Source organism: Wyeomyia smithii, chromosome 1 (assembly GCF_029784165.1).
Source record: "Wyeomyia smithii strain HCP4-BCI-WySm-NY-G18 chromosome 1, ASM2978416v1, whole genome shotgun sequence".
Lineage (NCBI taxonomy): Eukaryota > Metazoa > Arthropoda > Insecta > Diptera > Culicidae > Wyeomyia > Wyeomyia smithii.
The window spans coordinates 83,522,169-83,538,601 of record NC_073694.1 but is presented as its reverse complement, the minus strand read 5'-3'; the positions used below and the strand labels follow the sequence as shown (position 1 = coordinate 83,538,601).

The 16,433-nt window shown below is 39.4% G+C and overlaps 2 protein-coding genes across 6 annotated transcripts in view; one reads left to right on the top strand and one right to left on the bottom strand.

Annotated features, from left to right (window-relative positions):
* Window positions 1–16,433, top strand: part of LOC129717835 (uncharacterized) — an 879,733-nt gene that overhangs the window by 732,479 nt on the left and 130,821 nt on the right. The gene's annotated exons all lie outside the window — the stretch shown is intronic.
* Window positions 1–16,433, bottom strand: part of LOC129717834 (uncharacterized) — a 195,270-nt gene that overhangs the window by 177,940 nt on the left and 897 nt on the right. The window lies entirely within an intron of this gene.

The following is a 16,433-nucleotide window of genomic DNA, read 5'->3' as shown; positions in this document are numbered from 1 at the left end:
AGCCATTGAAGCCCTCTTACAGGCATATTCGACATGGCTCCCGAAGGTGAGCTTGTCATCGATCATCACCCCCAGCAGCTTCAGGGAGCGCTTAGAGGCGCCGGTGCAATTCCCGACACTGATCAACGCCTGTTGCTTCGACTTGCGGTTATTGACAACTGAAATCTCCGTCTTATGATGCGCCAGCTCCAGTTTTTTGGAGCGCATCCAGTCCTCGACGACGCTTATAGAGTGCGAAGCCGTCAACTCAACCTCCTTGATCGACTCGCCGTAGACCTCAAGTGTGATGTCGTCCGCAAATCCAACGATCACAACCCCTTGGGGGAGCTTTAGTTTCAGCACTTCATCGTACATGATATTCCACAGAACCGGGCCCAGGATGGAACCTTGTGGAACCCCTGCGGTAATTGGGACACATTTTTGACCCTCGTCTGTGCTGTAAACTAGCACACGATTCTGGAAATAATTTTCCAGAATCCTGTACAAAGAAACCGGTATGTCTAATTTCCGAAGCGAGTGGGCTATGGAATCCCAGCTAACACTATTGAACGCATTTTTCACGTCCAACGTGACGATTGCGCAATAGCGAATGCCCTATCTTTTACGCTGGAGTGCTACTTCTGCTGTTTTGGTGACGGACAGAATAGCATCCACCGTAGACTTGCCTTTTCGGAAGCCGAACTGGTTACTCGACAGACCGTTTGCACTTTCGGTGTACCTAACCAGTCTATTGAGAAAAACCTTCTCGAGCACCTTACCCGCCGTATCGAGCAGACATATCGGTCTGTATGCCGACGGGTCACCAGGTGGTTTCCATGTCTTCGGCCATAAGACCTGCTTCTGTCGCTTCAAACTCTCTCTGGGAATGTACAGTCATCCAGGCACTTCTGCATGACTTCCCGAAATAGTCTGGGGGCCTCTCTGATGGCCACAGCCAGATTTGGAACCCCATCCAATCCCGGTGCCTTGCTCACCTTCAGGGAGTTGGCGATCACGATGAGTTCCTCATTCGTAACCGTTTCCGCCTCCTCTGCCTCGGCACGGCTAACGCCGTCACTCATATCTTGGGTGTTTGGCAGGTTGGCCACCAGCTCTGGTCTGAGTTTGAGATACTGGAACGTCGGTGAAGTGACTCGCCAGCCGGAGGCCAAGGATTTGGCTCGTGGCGTGGAAAGAGTCCCTCTACGATCCGCTCAAGTATCGCTGGTGATTTTTCAGCGGGCGCCATCGCACCCTTGGTCTTGGCCATCACCATCCTATAGGCGTTACCCCACGGGTTAGTGTTGGCACTAGCGCACAGTCTTTCGAAGCACGCACGTTTACTAGCTTTTATTGCTCTCTTAAGCGCCGTTCTTGCGGAACTGAATGCCCCTCGACGATCTTCCCTTTCTTCGTCGGTTCGCGCACGTTGAATCCTTCTTCTCGCTTGAAGGCACGCTCTGCGGAGGTCCGCTATCGCGTCGGTCCACCAGTAGACTGGTGGCCTTCATGCCTAGGCTGGCGGTTCCTAGGCATAGTGGCGTCACACGCCCGCGAAAGTATGGCAACAAGTTGATTAGCGCTCGGGTTACGAATTCTGCTTGCCTCGTGTTCTCGTCTAATTGCTTCCGCAAATACCTCTTCGTTGAAGTATGATATCCTCCACCCGCGAGGGGCTGGAGTGTTAATTCTACTCGCCACATGCGGTCTCGTTTTACAGTCTACACTATAACAGACCGTCAGGTGGTCGCTATGAGTGTAGCCATCGTCTACCCTCCAGTTCGTGATCAGTCCTGGACTACAAAGCGTCACATCGATGATCGACTCTGCGCCGTTTTAACTGAAGGTGCTCTTCATGCCGACGTTGACCAGATCTATGTTGAGCTTCGCCAAAGCCTCCAACAAGATCCGGCCTCTCTGGTTTGTGCGTCGACTTCCCTACTCAGTTGCCCATGTGTTGAAGTCGCCCGCCACTACCAACGGTGATAGACCGATCAGCTCCACGGTGGCTCGGTCGATCATCCTTGCGAACTGCTGCCGCCATACCGGACACGTCCGAAATCCAGTCACCGTTTCCGGCAGGAATACGGTAGGGGTCCGAGATTATGGCGATGTCCGACAACGACTCAGTGACTGCTTGGTATAGCAGTTGCTGAGCCGCGAAGCAGTGGTTCAAATTTAGTTGTGTCACTCTCACGCCCGTGGCTTGCTAGTCGGCTTACGGGCCGTGCACCTCGGGCCTCCCATTATGTGCTTTGCGTCACGCTTTCCGGCGCATGCCAAGCACTTCGGGGGCTCTCCCAGTCTTTGCTTTTGTGGCCTGCAGCGCCGCACCGCCTGCATAGGGAGCTCCTGTCAGGCCCCTTGCAGCTAAAGGACTTGTGTCCTTACTCGAAGCAGACCTCCGGCGGCTGGTAGATGCTGAGTGGGCACATTGACCAGCCCACTTTGAGCCTCGCTACCTTAAGCGCCTGGTTTCCGTCCACCGACGGAATCGACCACAGATACCATTTTGAATTCGAAGATGGTGACATCCGGTTTCTGGAAAACAGCCGAAAATGACCAAATAACACCGAATATGGGTGTTTCTTAAACCAGAATGACGCTCAGGGGCCAGAAATTGTCCCCAAATGCCATTTTTAAATCCAAGATGGCGACTTACTGTTCCTGAAAAATAGCCCAAAGGACCAAATACCAACCAATATGAGTATCACCGGATCTAGAATGATGCAAGGAGCTATAAATTGACCTTAGACAACAGTTTGAATTGAAAAATGGCAAATGGCAAAATAAGCAGGCATGTCCCGGTTCTGTTCCGGATACTCTCGGATTATTGAACCAAAACTCATTAAGCGAAACCAATAACGACTTGAAATCCGCAAAGTAGTCCATATCGAGCGTCTAGGTCGTTATAGGTCACTCAAGAAATAGAAAAAAAAACAAGAGTATTGTTTTATTTCGTTTTTACATCTTCGAGATAATCAATATAACATAATTATTATTACGTATATATGTACAACAAACGCCAACAAACAGTCTAAAGACAATTTTAAATTTTTATCGTCGGCGCATACATTGTGTACAATTTATAATAATAAAAAACTCACTGTTCTAGATAAGAGATATTAAAAATTTAAATAAAAAAATGGCTCGATTATCCGGAGCGAAATGTTTTTAAAAACTCCGGATAATCGAGTCCGATATATATATATATATATATATATATATATATATATATATATATATATATATATATATATATATATATATATATATATATATATATATATATATATATATATATATATATATATATATATATATATATATATATATATATATATATATATATATATATATATATATATATATATATATATATATATATATATACAGTCATGGAGAAAGTAATAAATACACTTGCAATTTTGGTTAATTTTCCATGTTTTAGGCACTGATTTTAGTTCTGCAGATACTCTCTTTCAAAGAGGAACAGAGAAATAACTGGAATTTTTCTGTGTCGGTGATTCCGAAAAAGTTTTGCGTGAGTTAGTGTTTTTGAGATGGTGAAAAAATTTATACACTATTAAAATATACAGGTCGGACTCGATTATCCGGAACATGAAAAAAATTTTCATTCCGGATAATCGAGTTTTCCGGATAATCGAATCACACAAAAAATAGTGAAATTTTGTGATAAACGAACGTAAAATAAATATTTCTTTTCTTTATTTTACTTGTATGATGCAGTGGCATAACCAGAAGTTACTTCTGAGGCGAAAGGGAGTAAAATCTTAAGAGGCAAAAAAATAAATTGGACATTGATTATTTTCACTCAATTCGAACTTGTCCCAAACATGCCGGAAGTGACCTAAATGGTAACAAATATGCCAGAAGGAATGGTAAAGGCAAAATTTCGGGATAAAAATTGAAAACGGACAACGATACACCGTGCCCCAGTGCAGAGTCGAGAAAATTTCCAGCTCGAAAAGTTCCTCGACCTGACCGGGAATCGAGCCCGATATCACAACCGTGTGGGAGAGCTAGCCGACCGACATCGCTAACCACAGAACCACGGGGACCACCGCCAAAATTCCGGATAATCGAGTCTAAAATTCCGGATAATCGAGTCTCCGGATAATCGAGTCCGACCTGTATATACAAAACATTCCAAATAAACTTTAATTCTCTACAAATCGTAAGCAAAGTGATCTTTTACGTTACAAAACTCACTTTCAATATTTCGTGACCTGTCCTTTGTTTTGTAAAACCATATTTATTCTTCGTGGTATGTTTACCACCAGGTTTTCACGAGTAGATGCTGGGCTAGCATTATACGCTGTATGTACGACGTTCCATAAGTCTGTGTCATTCTTTAGATGATGCTTTGCAACGTAGGACTTAACAATCTTTCATAAATTTTTGATACGGTTTATGTTAGGAGACTATGCTGGCCAATCCAACAATTTTATATTTTCCTCTGAAAACCATCTTCAAGTTTTCAATGTTGTATGTTAAGGAGCGTTACTCTCCAACGAAGAGGCATGTTTTCTTTGGCATACGGAAGCATCACGCTACGTAAAATATCTACGTAGTCGTTAATATTCATAGTCTATGTTATAAAATAAATGAGCTCCACACCAGCATCAAAAAACAGTACAACACCATTTTGTGGTCACTTCCAAATTTCAATACTTTCTTGGTTAATTGTGCGTTGAAGGCAGTATTTACCGGTCTTCTCACCAGCTGCTGACCGTTTGGACCAAAATGGTTAAATCTCGACTCATCCGACCAAGACACGATGTGCGATTTAGTTGCCACCCTAGTCTAAAAACTTTTTAGAAAATTCAGTTCTTGCCAACATGTGCTGCTTCTGGTTGATTTTGCTTCCGTATACCGAAGAAAACATGCCACTTTGCTGGATCTTTAGGCAGTATAACGATCCTGAACATACAGTATTGAAAACACGAAGATGATTTTCAAACGAAAATATAAAATTATTAGTTTGGCCAGCGCAGTCTCCTAGTTTAAATCCTTTAGAAATTCTATAGAAGATTGTGAAAGTCTAGGTTGCAAAGCATCATCCAAAGAATTAAACAAACTTATGGAACGTCGTACATGAAGCGTGAAATGCTAGTTCAACTTGTACTCGTGAAAACCTGGTGGTAAATAAATCACGAAGATTGAATATGCTTTTACAAAACAAAGGACAAGCCACAAAATATTGAAAGTGTGTTTTGTAACGTAAAAGGTCACTTTGCTAACAATATGTAGAGAAATAAAGCTTATTTGGAATGTTCTGTATATATATTTCAATAGTGTATTTATTTTTTTCGCACCTCAAAAACACTAACTCACGCAAAAACTTTCTGAATCACCGACACAGAATAAGTTCAGTTATTTCTCCGTTCCTCTTTGGAACAGAGTGTCTGCAGATATGTGCAGATGTGATATGCTATGTATATCATATAACATGTGACACTAGCCATTTTTTATGAGTTAACGTAACGTCATTTTAATTGTCATTTGCTGGGTTTGTGTGCGGGGACTGCTCTGTTCCGAAACGACACGAGAATTCCAGTGAAATATATATGAAGTCAGAGTGGTCTATGTACATTGGTATGGTAAAATCACTTATTTCGCCAAAAAATGGTTATTTTTTTTTTTACGCGGGTGATACGCGCTACGGATCACCCGCGTAAAAAAGGACTCTAGTGCACTTTTCAGCCTTTCGAGTTACAGCCTTAAGTGTCATTCAAAAATTACGTAAAAACTTTTTTTATATATATTTTCAACCCCCTCTCCTCCTATAAGGCTTCGTGAGATTTTTCATTATTCACCATTTGATTACTTTTGACCTATAAGGGGACTCGTGATTGCAATAAAATTAGCATCTTATACCGTTCATAAGTAAGGGGCTATGCATTAATGATGTCACGCAAAATTTGACAAAAATTACTTCCCTCCCACCCCCACGATTACGTCACGTTTTTCCTGAACGTTCGTGGGTTGATTTTGTTAGCAAATCACAACGCTTTTAATTTGTTGTAATGTAGCTTTACCCGTAAATTTATTTTTATTTTTACAAAAATTTCAGCAATAGGTTTAATTAAGAGTTAACTTATAATTAAGAGTTAACTTACAAATTTAGGTTTGCACGTGTTTCAAGAGCAATTCTAACTTTTTCGTACACTTTGATATGTTTACAACTGTAGTTTTACTTTATTTGCATGAAATATATTTTACTAGAATGTTTAATTAAAGAAAATAGTCGAGGTTTTAATTTAGAATAATGATAGTTTTCGGTTTATTTTAGCAACTTTCCCTCATCTAGGAGTTCTTTACTGTATGGCTGTCTAATTAAGAAAGAACGATGAGCTGACAAGTTTTAAGAAGTAACCCTTGTCCCTTCAATCGGAGACAACTCCTTCGACGGCTGGGTTACAGTGTCAATATGACAACTCCTTTGTCGACTGGTATAATTTTCCTTGTCGGTGTAACCGTGAGTGTTGCCAGTACCAACAATCCCCTCCCCCTTCTTTGATAACAATTGGCTGAAAATTGAGAAATGTGTAAAAATGCTAAATTAAATTAGAACGTTTTTAGTGCAAGAAAAAAATAGCTTATAAGAGAGAACTAGAAAAGGTGTTTAATCCTTAGTCCACAGTTGCTATTGATGGAGTCGCATATCGACGACATAGAAAGCCGAGGCAAGAACTACAGCATCAGTGCTGATTTCTGAATGACCATCCATATCTAGTTCCTTTTCTCCAACCCATGTGCAATCCAAATCTTCTCCACTTATTATAATAGCCAAGCATTCTTATCCCCGTTTTGTCACAATTTTCGTAGGATTGAGAGAAACCAAAAAAGGAATGGCATTGCGCTGTCATTCATAAACAAATATGCATGGTAAAATAGAACTAACGAATATTATGCTTTTAAAACGTAAAAAGAATTATCATTCATTTTATCTAAAACAAATCTTAAGCAAAAAAAGTGATTGTAGTACTATAAATGAATGATGCAGTTTTAAGTTCAACTCTGTGATGTCTTTTTTATTTTTTTTTTTTTTTTTTGAGTTGAAATATGATGTCGCACTCAAACTAACCCTCTCTCCCCAATGTGTTACAAAAAGTCACAGCAATCGAACTACTGTGCTCGCTCATACATGGTGAGCAAATATCGTTTTTTGAAATTCTTTACAAGGTACACAGCTTCGAAAGATTACATCGGTGATGCTTTGTTATATAAGCCGTTACGGAACAGAGTGGTCTGAAGATAATTTTTTCCAAAAATGAGTTTTTTAATTACCTGCATTTACTCAAGAATCTGAAGTTAGGTGACTAGGAAAGTTTCGAAAAATTGAACTTCAAAGCTGATTTATACCATGTTAAAATTTCGTCCGGAACAGAATGGGCATTCTGTGTCGGAACAGAGTGGTCTATGTACAAAAATCGGTGTAATACCATCATGTAACATGTGACATGTAACATATTACATGTGATATGTAACATGTCACACGAGATTTGTAACATGTTACACGTAATGTAACACGAAAAATATAACATGTGAAATATCATGTAATATGTAACATGTTGTGTTGCATATAATGTCACACGTCACATGTGACATACTATGTATATCAGAAATCATGTGAAAATAGCCATTTGATACGAGTTAACGTCATTTTTATTTTTGCCTTTCTCCTAGAAAGGTATAGCAATCACTTGCAAAACCGAAGATATAAAAGTGCTCCAAAGGGCCGAATGGCATATATCACTCGACTCAGCTCGACGAGCTGAGCATTTTCTGTATGTGTGTGTGTGTGTGTGTGTGTGTGTGTGTGTGTGTGGGTGTGTGTGTGTGTATGTGTGTGTGTATGTGTGTGTGTATGTGCAGATTTTTATTCTCACTCACTTTTCTCAGAGATGGCTGGACCGATTTTCATGAAATTAATTGCAAATGAAAGGTCTTGTTGCCCCATAAGACCCTATTAAGTTTTTATTGTAATCGGATTTATAGTTTAGAGGTTATGTATCAAAATGTAAAAATCATGAAACATCATTATCTCTAAAACCACACAACCGATTTGAACAAAATTGGTTTCAAATGAACGGGCTCCCTGAAAAACCCTTAACTTTGAATTTTATAAAGATTGAACTTGTGGTTCAAAAGTTTCGAAAAGAAACGTATTCTGAAGACTGTTTAATCTCACTCATGTTTCTCAGAGATGGCTGGACCGATTTTCATAAAATCAGTGTCAAATGGAAGGTCTTGTTGCCCCATACGACCTTTTTGATTTGTTTTGCAATCGGAATATTACTTTGACTGTTATGTTTAAAAATGTGAAATTCAGCTATGAAAAGGAACATATTCCGACGACTACTTGGACTCACTCACTTTTCTCAGAGATGGCTGAACCGATTTCCACAAAATAAGTGTCAATTGATAAGTATAGCACCCTATTGAATTTTACTGTAATCGAACTGTAACTTCGTCTGTAATGTACCGAAATGTGAAAATCACGAAACTTCATTATCTCAGAAACTACACAACCGAATTGATCAACATTATTATCAGACAAGCGGACTAGTTAAGCGTTAACTGATGAATTATGATTGAACACGTGGTTTAAAAGTTTGGCTGCCCTATACGTTTCCATTTCATTTGATTATAATCGAACTTAAGTAATCGTTATTAAATTGTTAATAAAACAACGAAAGTCTATTATCTCAAAGATTACATGACTTATTTGAACATAACTAGTGTCATACGAACGAGTCATCTTTTAAACTCACAAATAACAAATTTCATAACAATTCGATATATGGCTCAAAAGTTATGGAAAAAAAGAAATTCAAAGACTATTTAAAACGATACCTGCTTTGATCGATATTTGTGACCTCAATATAATTTAAAGTGGTCCCCGTGGTTCTGTGGTTAGCGATGTCGGTCGGCTAGCTCTCCCACACGGTTGTGATATCGGGTTCGATTCCCGATCATGTCGGGGATCTTTTCGAGCTGAAAATTTTCTCGACTCAGCACTGGGGCACGGTGTATCGTTGTACTTATCCTACACATGCATAATGTGCATAATGTGTTGTTTTTAAATAATTTAAATGTGGTATCGTACTATTTGAACGTTCCAAATTCGTTGGTTCCTTGCGATGTGTTTAAAGTCTGCAAATGCACGGAGTATCGGCTATAGGATATGATCAAAGTCAAATAACAAATCGTTCGAAATGATTGGTTTTATCGAAATGACAGCATTCTCGACTTTAGGCTTCTGTACATCGCCTTAATTCTGAATATATTCATATTAGGTGGTATTCGGTCATTTTCAGCAGATTTTCTGGCATCAATCTGACACCGGAAATACTCATATTGGGAGGTATTTAGTTATTTTGGTTGTTTTCCAGAAACTAAAAGTGGTCGTCTTTAAATTCAAAATGGTGTCCAGGGTCAATGTTTGGTTTCTATGCAACATCTCGATATCCATATTGAGTATTATTTGGTCATTTTCGACTGTTTCCTAGAAGTTGCCATTAAGCAATTCAAAATGGTGCCTGATTGGTTATTTTAAGATGTTTTTCACAAACCGGAAGTCACCGTCTTGGATTTCACAATGGTGTTTAAGATAATTTCTGGCATCTGAGCGTCATTCTGATTGAAGAAACACCCATATTGAGTGCTATTCGATCATTTTCGGCTGTTTCCCAGGAACCGGAAGTCGCCAACCTAGAATCCAAAATGGGGTCTGTGATCGAATTCAGCTGCTGTGTATCATTCTAGTTCCGGAGATACTCATGTTTGGCGGAAATCGGCCATTTTTGGCTGTTTTCCAGAAACCAGAAGTTGCCATCTTAGAATTCAAAATGGTGTCTGAAGTCAATTTTTAGCTTCTTGCAACATTCTGGCTCCGGAGATACTCATATTGGGTGGTATTTGGTCATTTTTAGCTGTTTTTCAGAAACCGGAAGTCGCCATCTTAGAATTCAAAATGGTATCTGTGGTCGATTTAAGCTCCTGTGTATTATTCTAGATCCGGATATTATTATATTGGGTGGAAATCGGCCATTTTCGGCTGTTTTCCAGAAACCGTATGTTGCCATCTTACAATCCAAAATGTTACCTGAGGTCAATTATGGAACATATTTGTTACCACTGAAAACTTTCAATCACCAAATATGGTTCCATTTAGTTGATTAGTTCGCGAGATATGTGCTTCCAGAAGAGGGACATATTTGTTACCTCTCGAAACATTCTCATACCAAATTTGATTGTATTTTCTTGATTGTTTCTTGAGCTGTGCGAAAATTGTGTTTTATTTGTATGGTACCTCTCCCTCATGAAAAAGGGAGGGGTGTCGGACCATTATGCACATATTTGTTACCTCTAAAAATATTCACCTGCCAAATTTGGTTTCATTCAGTTGGTTAGTTCTCAGGATGTGCAGAAATCTGTGCTTCATTTGTATGGCATCCTTCCCTTCCAAAAGAAGGAGGGGTGTCAAAACATTATGAACATATTTTTTACCACTAAAAACATTTACCTGCCAAATTTGGTTCCATTTAGTTGATTAGTTTTCGAGATGGGCAGAAAGAGGGAGGGGTCTCAAACTATCATAGGAACCTTTATCGGCACCAAAAACCCCTACATACAAAGTTTCACGCCGATCGGTTCGGTAGTTTTCGAGTCTATATGGATCAGACAGACAGACAGACCGGACTGAATTTTATAGATATATATATATATATATATATATATATATATATATATATATATATATATATATATATATATATATATATATATATATATATATATATATATATATATATATGTATAGATTACAACATCAATTTTTAGAACCCCTAAAGTGAATATACATTTATTGGATTGAAGCGTTCATGTTAATCTATTTTTACAAATAATAAGTTTGAATGAGAAAGGCTGGGTCTGACCGCTAGGTGGATTAATTTAGGTTTTTTTTTCATTCTCGCTTATTTTCCGTCGGTCTAGTTCCGCCACTGTTGTTGTGCCAATCACCGACGCCCAGGGAGGCGACTCCACCCAGGACCCCATCTTATGACCCGTTGATTAACGGACCGGGCGCACAGTGGGACGAAATCAAAAATAGTAGGACATTGGTGTTTGTGACGAAACGGATGGTTTTAGCGTATTCTAGAAAGTTTCTCAATTTTATGAGTACTTTATTTGGATGGTAAAATTTTTTGTTTAGGGGGGTGTACGCCAAAATAAAAAAAATAACTTTTTTATTTCTCGATAAACTAGGTAACTTTCCTCCGACACATTATAGAACTAGCTATTTCGAGCAAGTTTGTAGAATATTGAAAAATTCTATCTCGTAACCTAACAAATTTATAAGGTATAGAAGTAAAGCACCCCCTTAAAATGTGTTTTTGCGTGATAACGCTCTTATCTTAATTTTGCCGTTGTTCAAATGTTCTACAAACTTCGAACTAAGATTGATTGTCACAGAGAAAGTAGAAGAAAGTGTATCGTTATCTCTTAATTTGGAGGAGTTATGTCTGTTTTTGCAATTTTTTGACACAATTTTCAAGAGAACATATCTTGCGAAAAGGTAGTTATTGGCAGATACTTTCAGTTTAATTTTATTCGGATACTTATTTCCTCCAATTGTGTATATATATATCGTACTGGAATCGAAGGGGATTGTTAGTAATTTTTCGGAAATTAAGTTGCAACTTTTTTGGAATTTGATTATTTTTTGATTTTTATTCATTGTCTGAATCTTCATTATTTGATGTTATATCGTTACGAGTGATGTTGGGTTCTTTCAACAATCGCTGCACATCTCCTGTAAACGGCACGCGTTTCGTTCTTCGTATTTTGCGTATTGACGATACAATTGGATCTGATGACACCATCAGCCTGTTGAAAATGTCCTGATTAGTGGCGATACTGTTGGAATCAATAACAACAAATAATGTGAGTTAATTGTCCAAATACATTATAGAATCGCAATTGTTTACCGAGAGCACTTCCTTTTAATATCTTTATCACGGCACTCTTGAGCTTCTTCAGACAGTGTTCCAACTGGCACAATCGATGCTTAATTATATTGGGCCCTTGAATAAGTAAACGATGTACGCTTGGTGGCATTTTATACCACCAGTATTCTTCTACATATAGTCGTGCATTTTCCATACAGTATTGTTGAAATTTATTTGCATCTATCTCAAAACCTGATGAAATGACTGGTATGATGTTTGAAAATTTCTCAACTACTTTTTGACTCAATCCCGTAATAGCTGCTGTTAAGAATGGATTCTGGAAAAACCTTCTCGCCGTGTTTCCATCGTTGGACGAACCAGAGCCACGCTTAGGAACATCTATTATCAATCCCAACTGATTCTTGAAAGCTTCCTGGATGTCCTTTTTGCGATTTGCGACACTTTCTGTTTCGTGGGGTTGCCTTGCTTGCCAGCACTTTATGTCCAGCCGATAAGCAATATGTAGCAAACATTCCATACACCTAATAGATGATAATGTGTAAACAAAAAATTAGTAAAGACATGTAGGGTATCGTCTTCATCAGTGGTTTTCTTCGGCAGGTTTTTGCATGAGATTGCTGCAGAAAACCTGCCGAAGAAAACCACTGACGAAGACGTTCGATACCCTATGTAATATTTATATACTACCGAATATAGCAATGCAGAGGGGCTAGTCCAAACTTGAACATTTTCTTGTAAGAGATTTTCTTAAGTTTATTTTTAAATCATTGAATTCCTTGGGAAATGCACCCATACAAAACATCTTTGACAGGAGCGGGGGCCTAGTGTGGTTGGTAACGTCTCCGCCAACCACGCTCGACGCCTGGGTTCGAATCCCACCGCCGACATAGGTGTCGATGGTTGTGAGGTGGCGTGATCCACTCACAACCAACCCAACTGGTCTAGATTCAATCCTAGCCGACACCGGGAGATTTTCTGAGGCGAAAAATCTCTGGGATCACGCCTTCCATCGCATGAGGAAGTAAAGCCGTTGGCGCCGGTCCGTTAATAAACGGGTCGTGAGTTAGGGTCCTGGGTGTGGAGTCGCCTCCCTGGGCGTCGGTGATTGGCCACAACAGTGGCGGAACTAGACCGACGGAAAATAAGCGAGAATAAAAAAAAAACATCTTTGACATGATAACTAAGACAAAGTACTACACACTTTGCCATCCACCATGCTGCATATCAAGGTGTGTGTGATGTTAATTTCCATTGAAGCGGAATTCTACAAATGTGTCTTACACAAATGAGCGATTTGGGTGTCCACATTTTCTTTTTCACCAATGGTGAGCTCTTTTGTTTCCTTGGCGAACTGAATCCTAATAGGGCGGCAGAATCTCGAGGAAGATGAGCGGAGGTTATGCCAAACAACTTTTGACGGATTACTTTTGACACAAAGTTGTACAGGAACCAAAGATGTGACGAAAATTGTGCCATCGTCAAACTGTTTGTCCGCAAATCTCTGCTTGTAATTCAATTGATCGGAGCATCCATCGAAACCCCACTTAGATACAAGTTCGAGATCTTGAAGCTCAGCGTTAGACAGCGTTAACAATACTTCATCCTGAAGTACGACGATCTGCTTGGCCGTATGCTCGAGAAGAGCTTGTAGCTTTACCTCGGCTGTTGAATCCGAAACATTTATAAACTCTTTCGAGGGAACACATTTTTCGCGAGCCTGCATGAGAACTTGATATGACGGTTAAATTTGAGGAATATTACATATTTTGTGGTTCTGTCTCATTTTTATCCATAACGACTTGAAAAAATTTCCTTCAACGTAAAAGCATAATGCTTCCTCTTCCGTTAGCTTTCGAGCCCGTTTGGTGAGTGACAAATTCTGTGCATTCCATGCTGATCTAATGCCTTTTGATCGTGTTGGAGAGGATTGCATGGCTTCCGCAAGAAGCTTGGAAGCATCTTCCTTGTGCTCACTACGAGCATTCATTTGAGTAGCAAATGACAGTTCAGCAGCAGTCCTTCCTTGTCTGAGATCAGCAACCCGCCTTCTCTTGCTCCGATCTGTCAGTCTATCAAAAGCTTTTTTCCGAGGATAACGTGGATCAGAAAATACATTTTCCGCAAGCCAAGCTTCATTGCGATCTACGAACACAGCATAAGTTCGCTTGGAAAACAGCCATTTTTGTTGCAGATTGTAACATAACTTCACGATAACCTGCTTTTGCTTTGAATCTAATTTTTCTCCACCTATTTTGCTCTGAACATATTTCATAACATTTTCACTTCGCACTCGCGAATCTGACTTAAACCAGACGTCAAACGGGATTTCCTAAAGTTACACATTTCAACACTTCGCTTAAATTTCCAAGCACCTGTCAAATCACCAAACGCTCATGGCTTACTTATTTACGGGCACCGATTGTCCGATTTAAAAAAAAGTTGATTTAAACAATAATCAAATTCCAAGAAAGTTGCAACTTAATTGCCGAAAAATTACTATCAATCCCCTTCGATTCCAGTACGATATATATACACAATTGGAGGGAATAAGTATCCGAATAAAAAGGACCTGAAAGTATCTGCCAATAACTGCCTTTCCGCAAGATATGTTCTCTTGAAAATTGTGTCAAAAAATTGCAAAAACAGACATTACTCCTCCAAATTAAGAGATAGCGATACATTTTCTTCTAAAAAAATATGTGACAATAAATCTTAGTTCGAAATTTGTAGAACACTTGAACAACGGCAAAATTAAGATAAGAGCGTTATCACGCAAAAACACATTTTAAGGGGGTGCTTTACTTCTATACCTTATAAATTTATTAGGTTAAGAGATAGAATTTTTCAATATTCTACAAACTTACTCGAAATAGCTAGTTCTATGTGTCGGAAAAAAGTTACCTAGTTTATCAAGAAATAAAAAAGTTATTTTTTTTATTTTGGCGTACACCCCCCTAAACAAAAAATTTTACCATCCAAATAAAGTACTCATAAAACTGAGAAACTTTCTAGAAGACATTGAAACGCTAAAACCATGCGTTTCGTCACAAACACCAATGTCCTACTATTTTTGATTTCGTCCTACTGTGCGGCGCCAATGGCTCGACTTTCTCATTCGATGGAAGGCGTGATCCCAGAGATTTTTCGCCTCAGGAAATCTCCCGGTGTCGGCTAGGATTGAATCTGGACCAGGGGCGACTCGTCCATAGGTGCAACCTGTGCATTGCACATGGGGGCGTCAGGCAAAAATTGTATAAAATATTGTTAAAACCAATTTAAAGTTGGATGTTTCATCTTTTATTTTACAATAGCAACAAAGAGAATGAATTACGTTTTCTCGCAGACATCATTGTCATTGCTTCCTCGAAAAGTGATTTTCTGAGTTTGAAATTGAACAGGTAGGTTTCAAAGCCACGAGTCGCCCCTGATCTGGACACCAGTTGGGTTATTTGTGAGTGGATCACGCCACCCCACAATCATCGATGTCTGTCGGCGTTGGGATTTGAACCCAGGCGTCGAGCGGGGTTGGCGGAGACGTTACCAACCACGCTTGGACCCCCGCCCTGACGTCATTTTTATTGTCAATTATCAGGTTTATGTACATAGACCACTCTGTTCCGAAACGATACAAGGATTACAGTGAAATGTACATTGGTATGGTAAAAAGCAAAGCCTTGGTGCTACATTCCGATTCAGAACTCGACCTTCTGTTATTACACACAGACTTCGCAGCCAACTGTTAAGTGTACAGGACAATTGCGGGGCTAGCATCGTACCTCGAGACCAGCTGGGAGGTTTTTGGTATAGTATAACCACTTATTTCGCCAAAAAAATGGTAATTACACTAAAGTCGCCTTTTACGCGGCGGATGCGTGCCGCGTAAAAAAAACCGCGTATATTCCGGAATCCGCGTAGAAAAAACCGCGTAAATTCTGCAATCCGAATGAAAAAACCGTAATCCGCTAAAAATCGTTTAAAATCTGTCCACGTGGTATGTGGATGGCCCCTTATTCTAAATCTCGCTCATTCACTCCTAACGTCATCACCATGTTTATTTACATTGCTCGTTTGGTACCCTTGTTTGACGTTGAATTGGTTCCTTTGGTGTTAACTTTGCGCGACGCTATATTAAAAACATAGACCCCTCAAAATATATTCAACTAATGGTAGCAGTGGTCTCAAACTCCTACAGGAAACAATCGCAGGAAATTTGGATACCCCCTGTCTCCCGCAAACCCTTACGTAATTTGTAAATGACCTCAGACTTTGGTTACGAAGCAGAACTGAAATTTTACCATTTAATCACCCATACGACATATAACAAATAAAATCTCAAGGTCGTTTATTCAAAACCGTATTAGAGCAGAAACTAATATCAAAAAGTAACCACGAGCTTGAATGATTTTCGTTTTTCATTTTCAAAAATTTCATTGTTGACCTTAATTCATATCT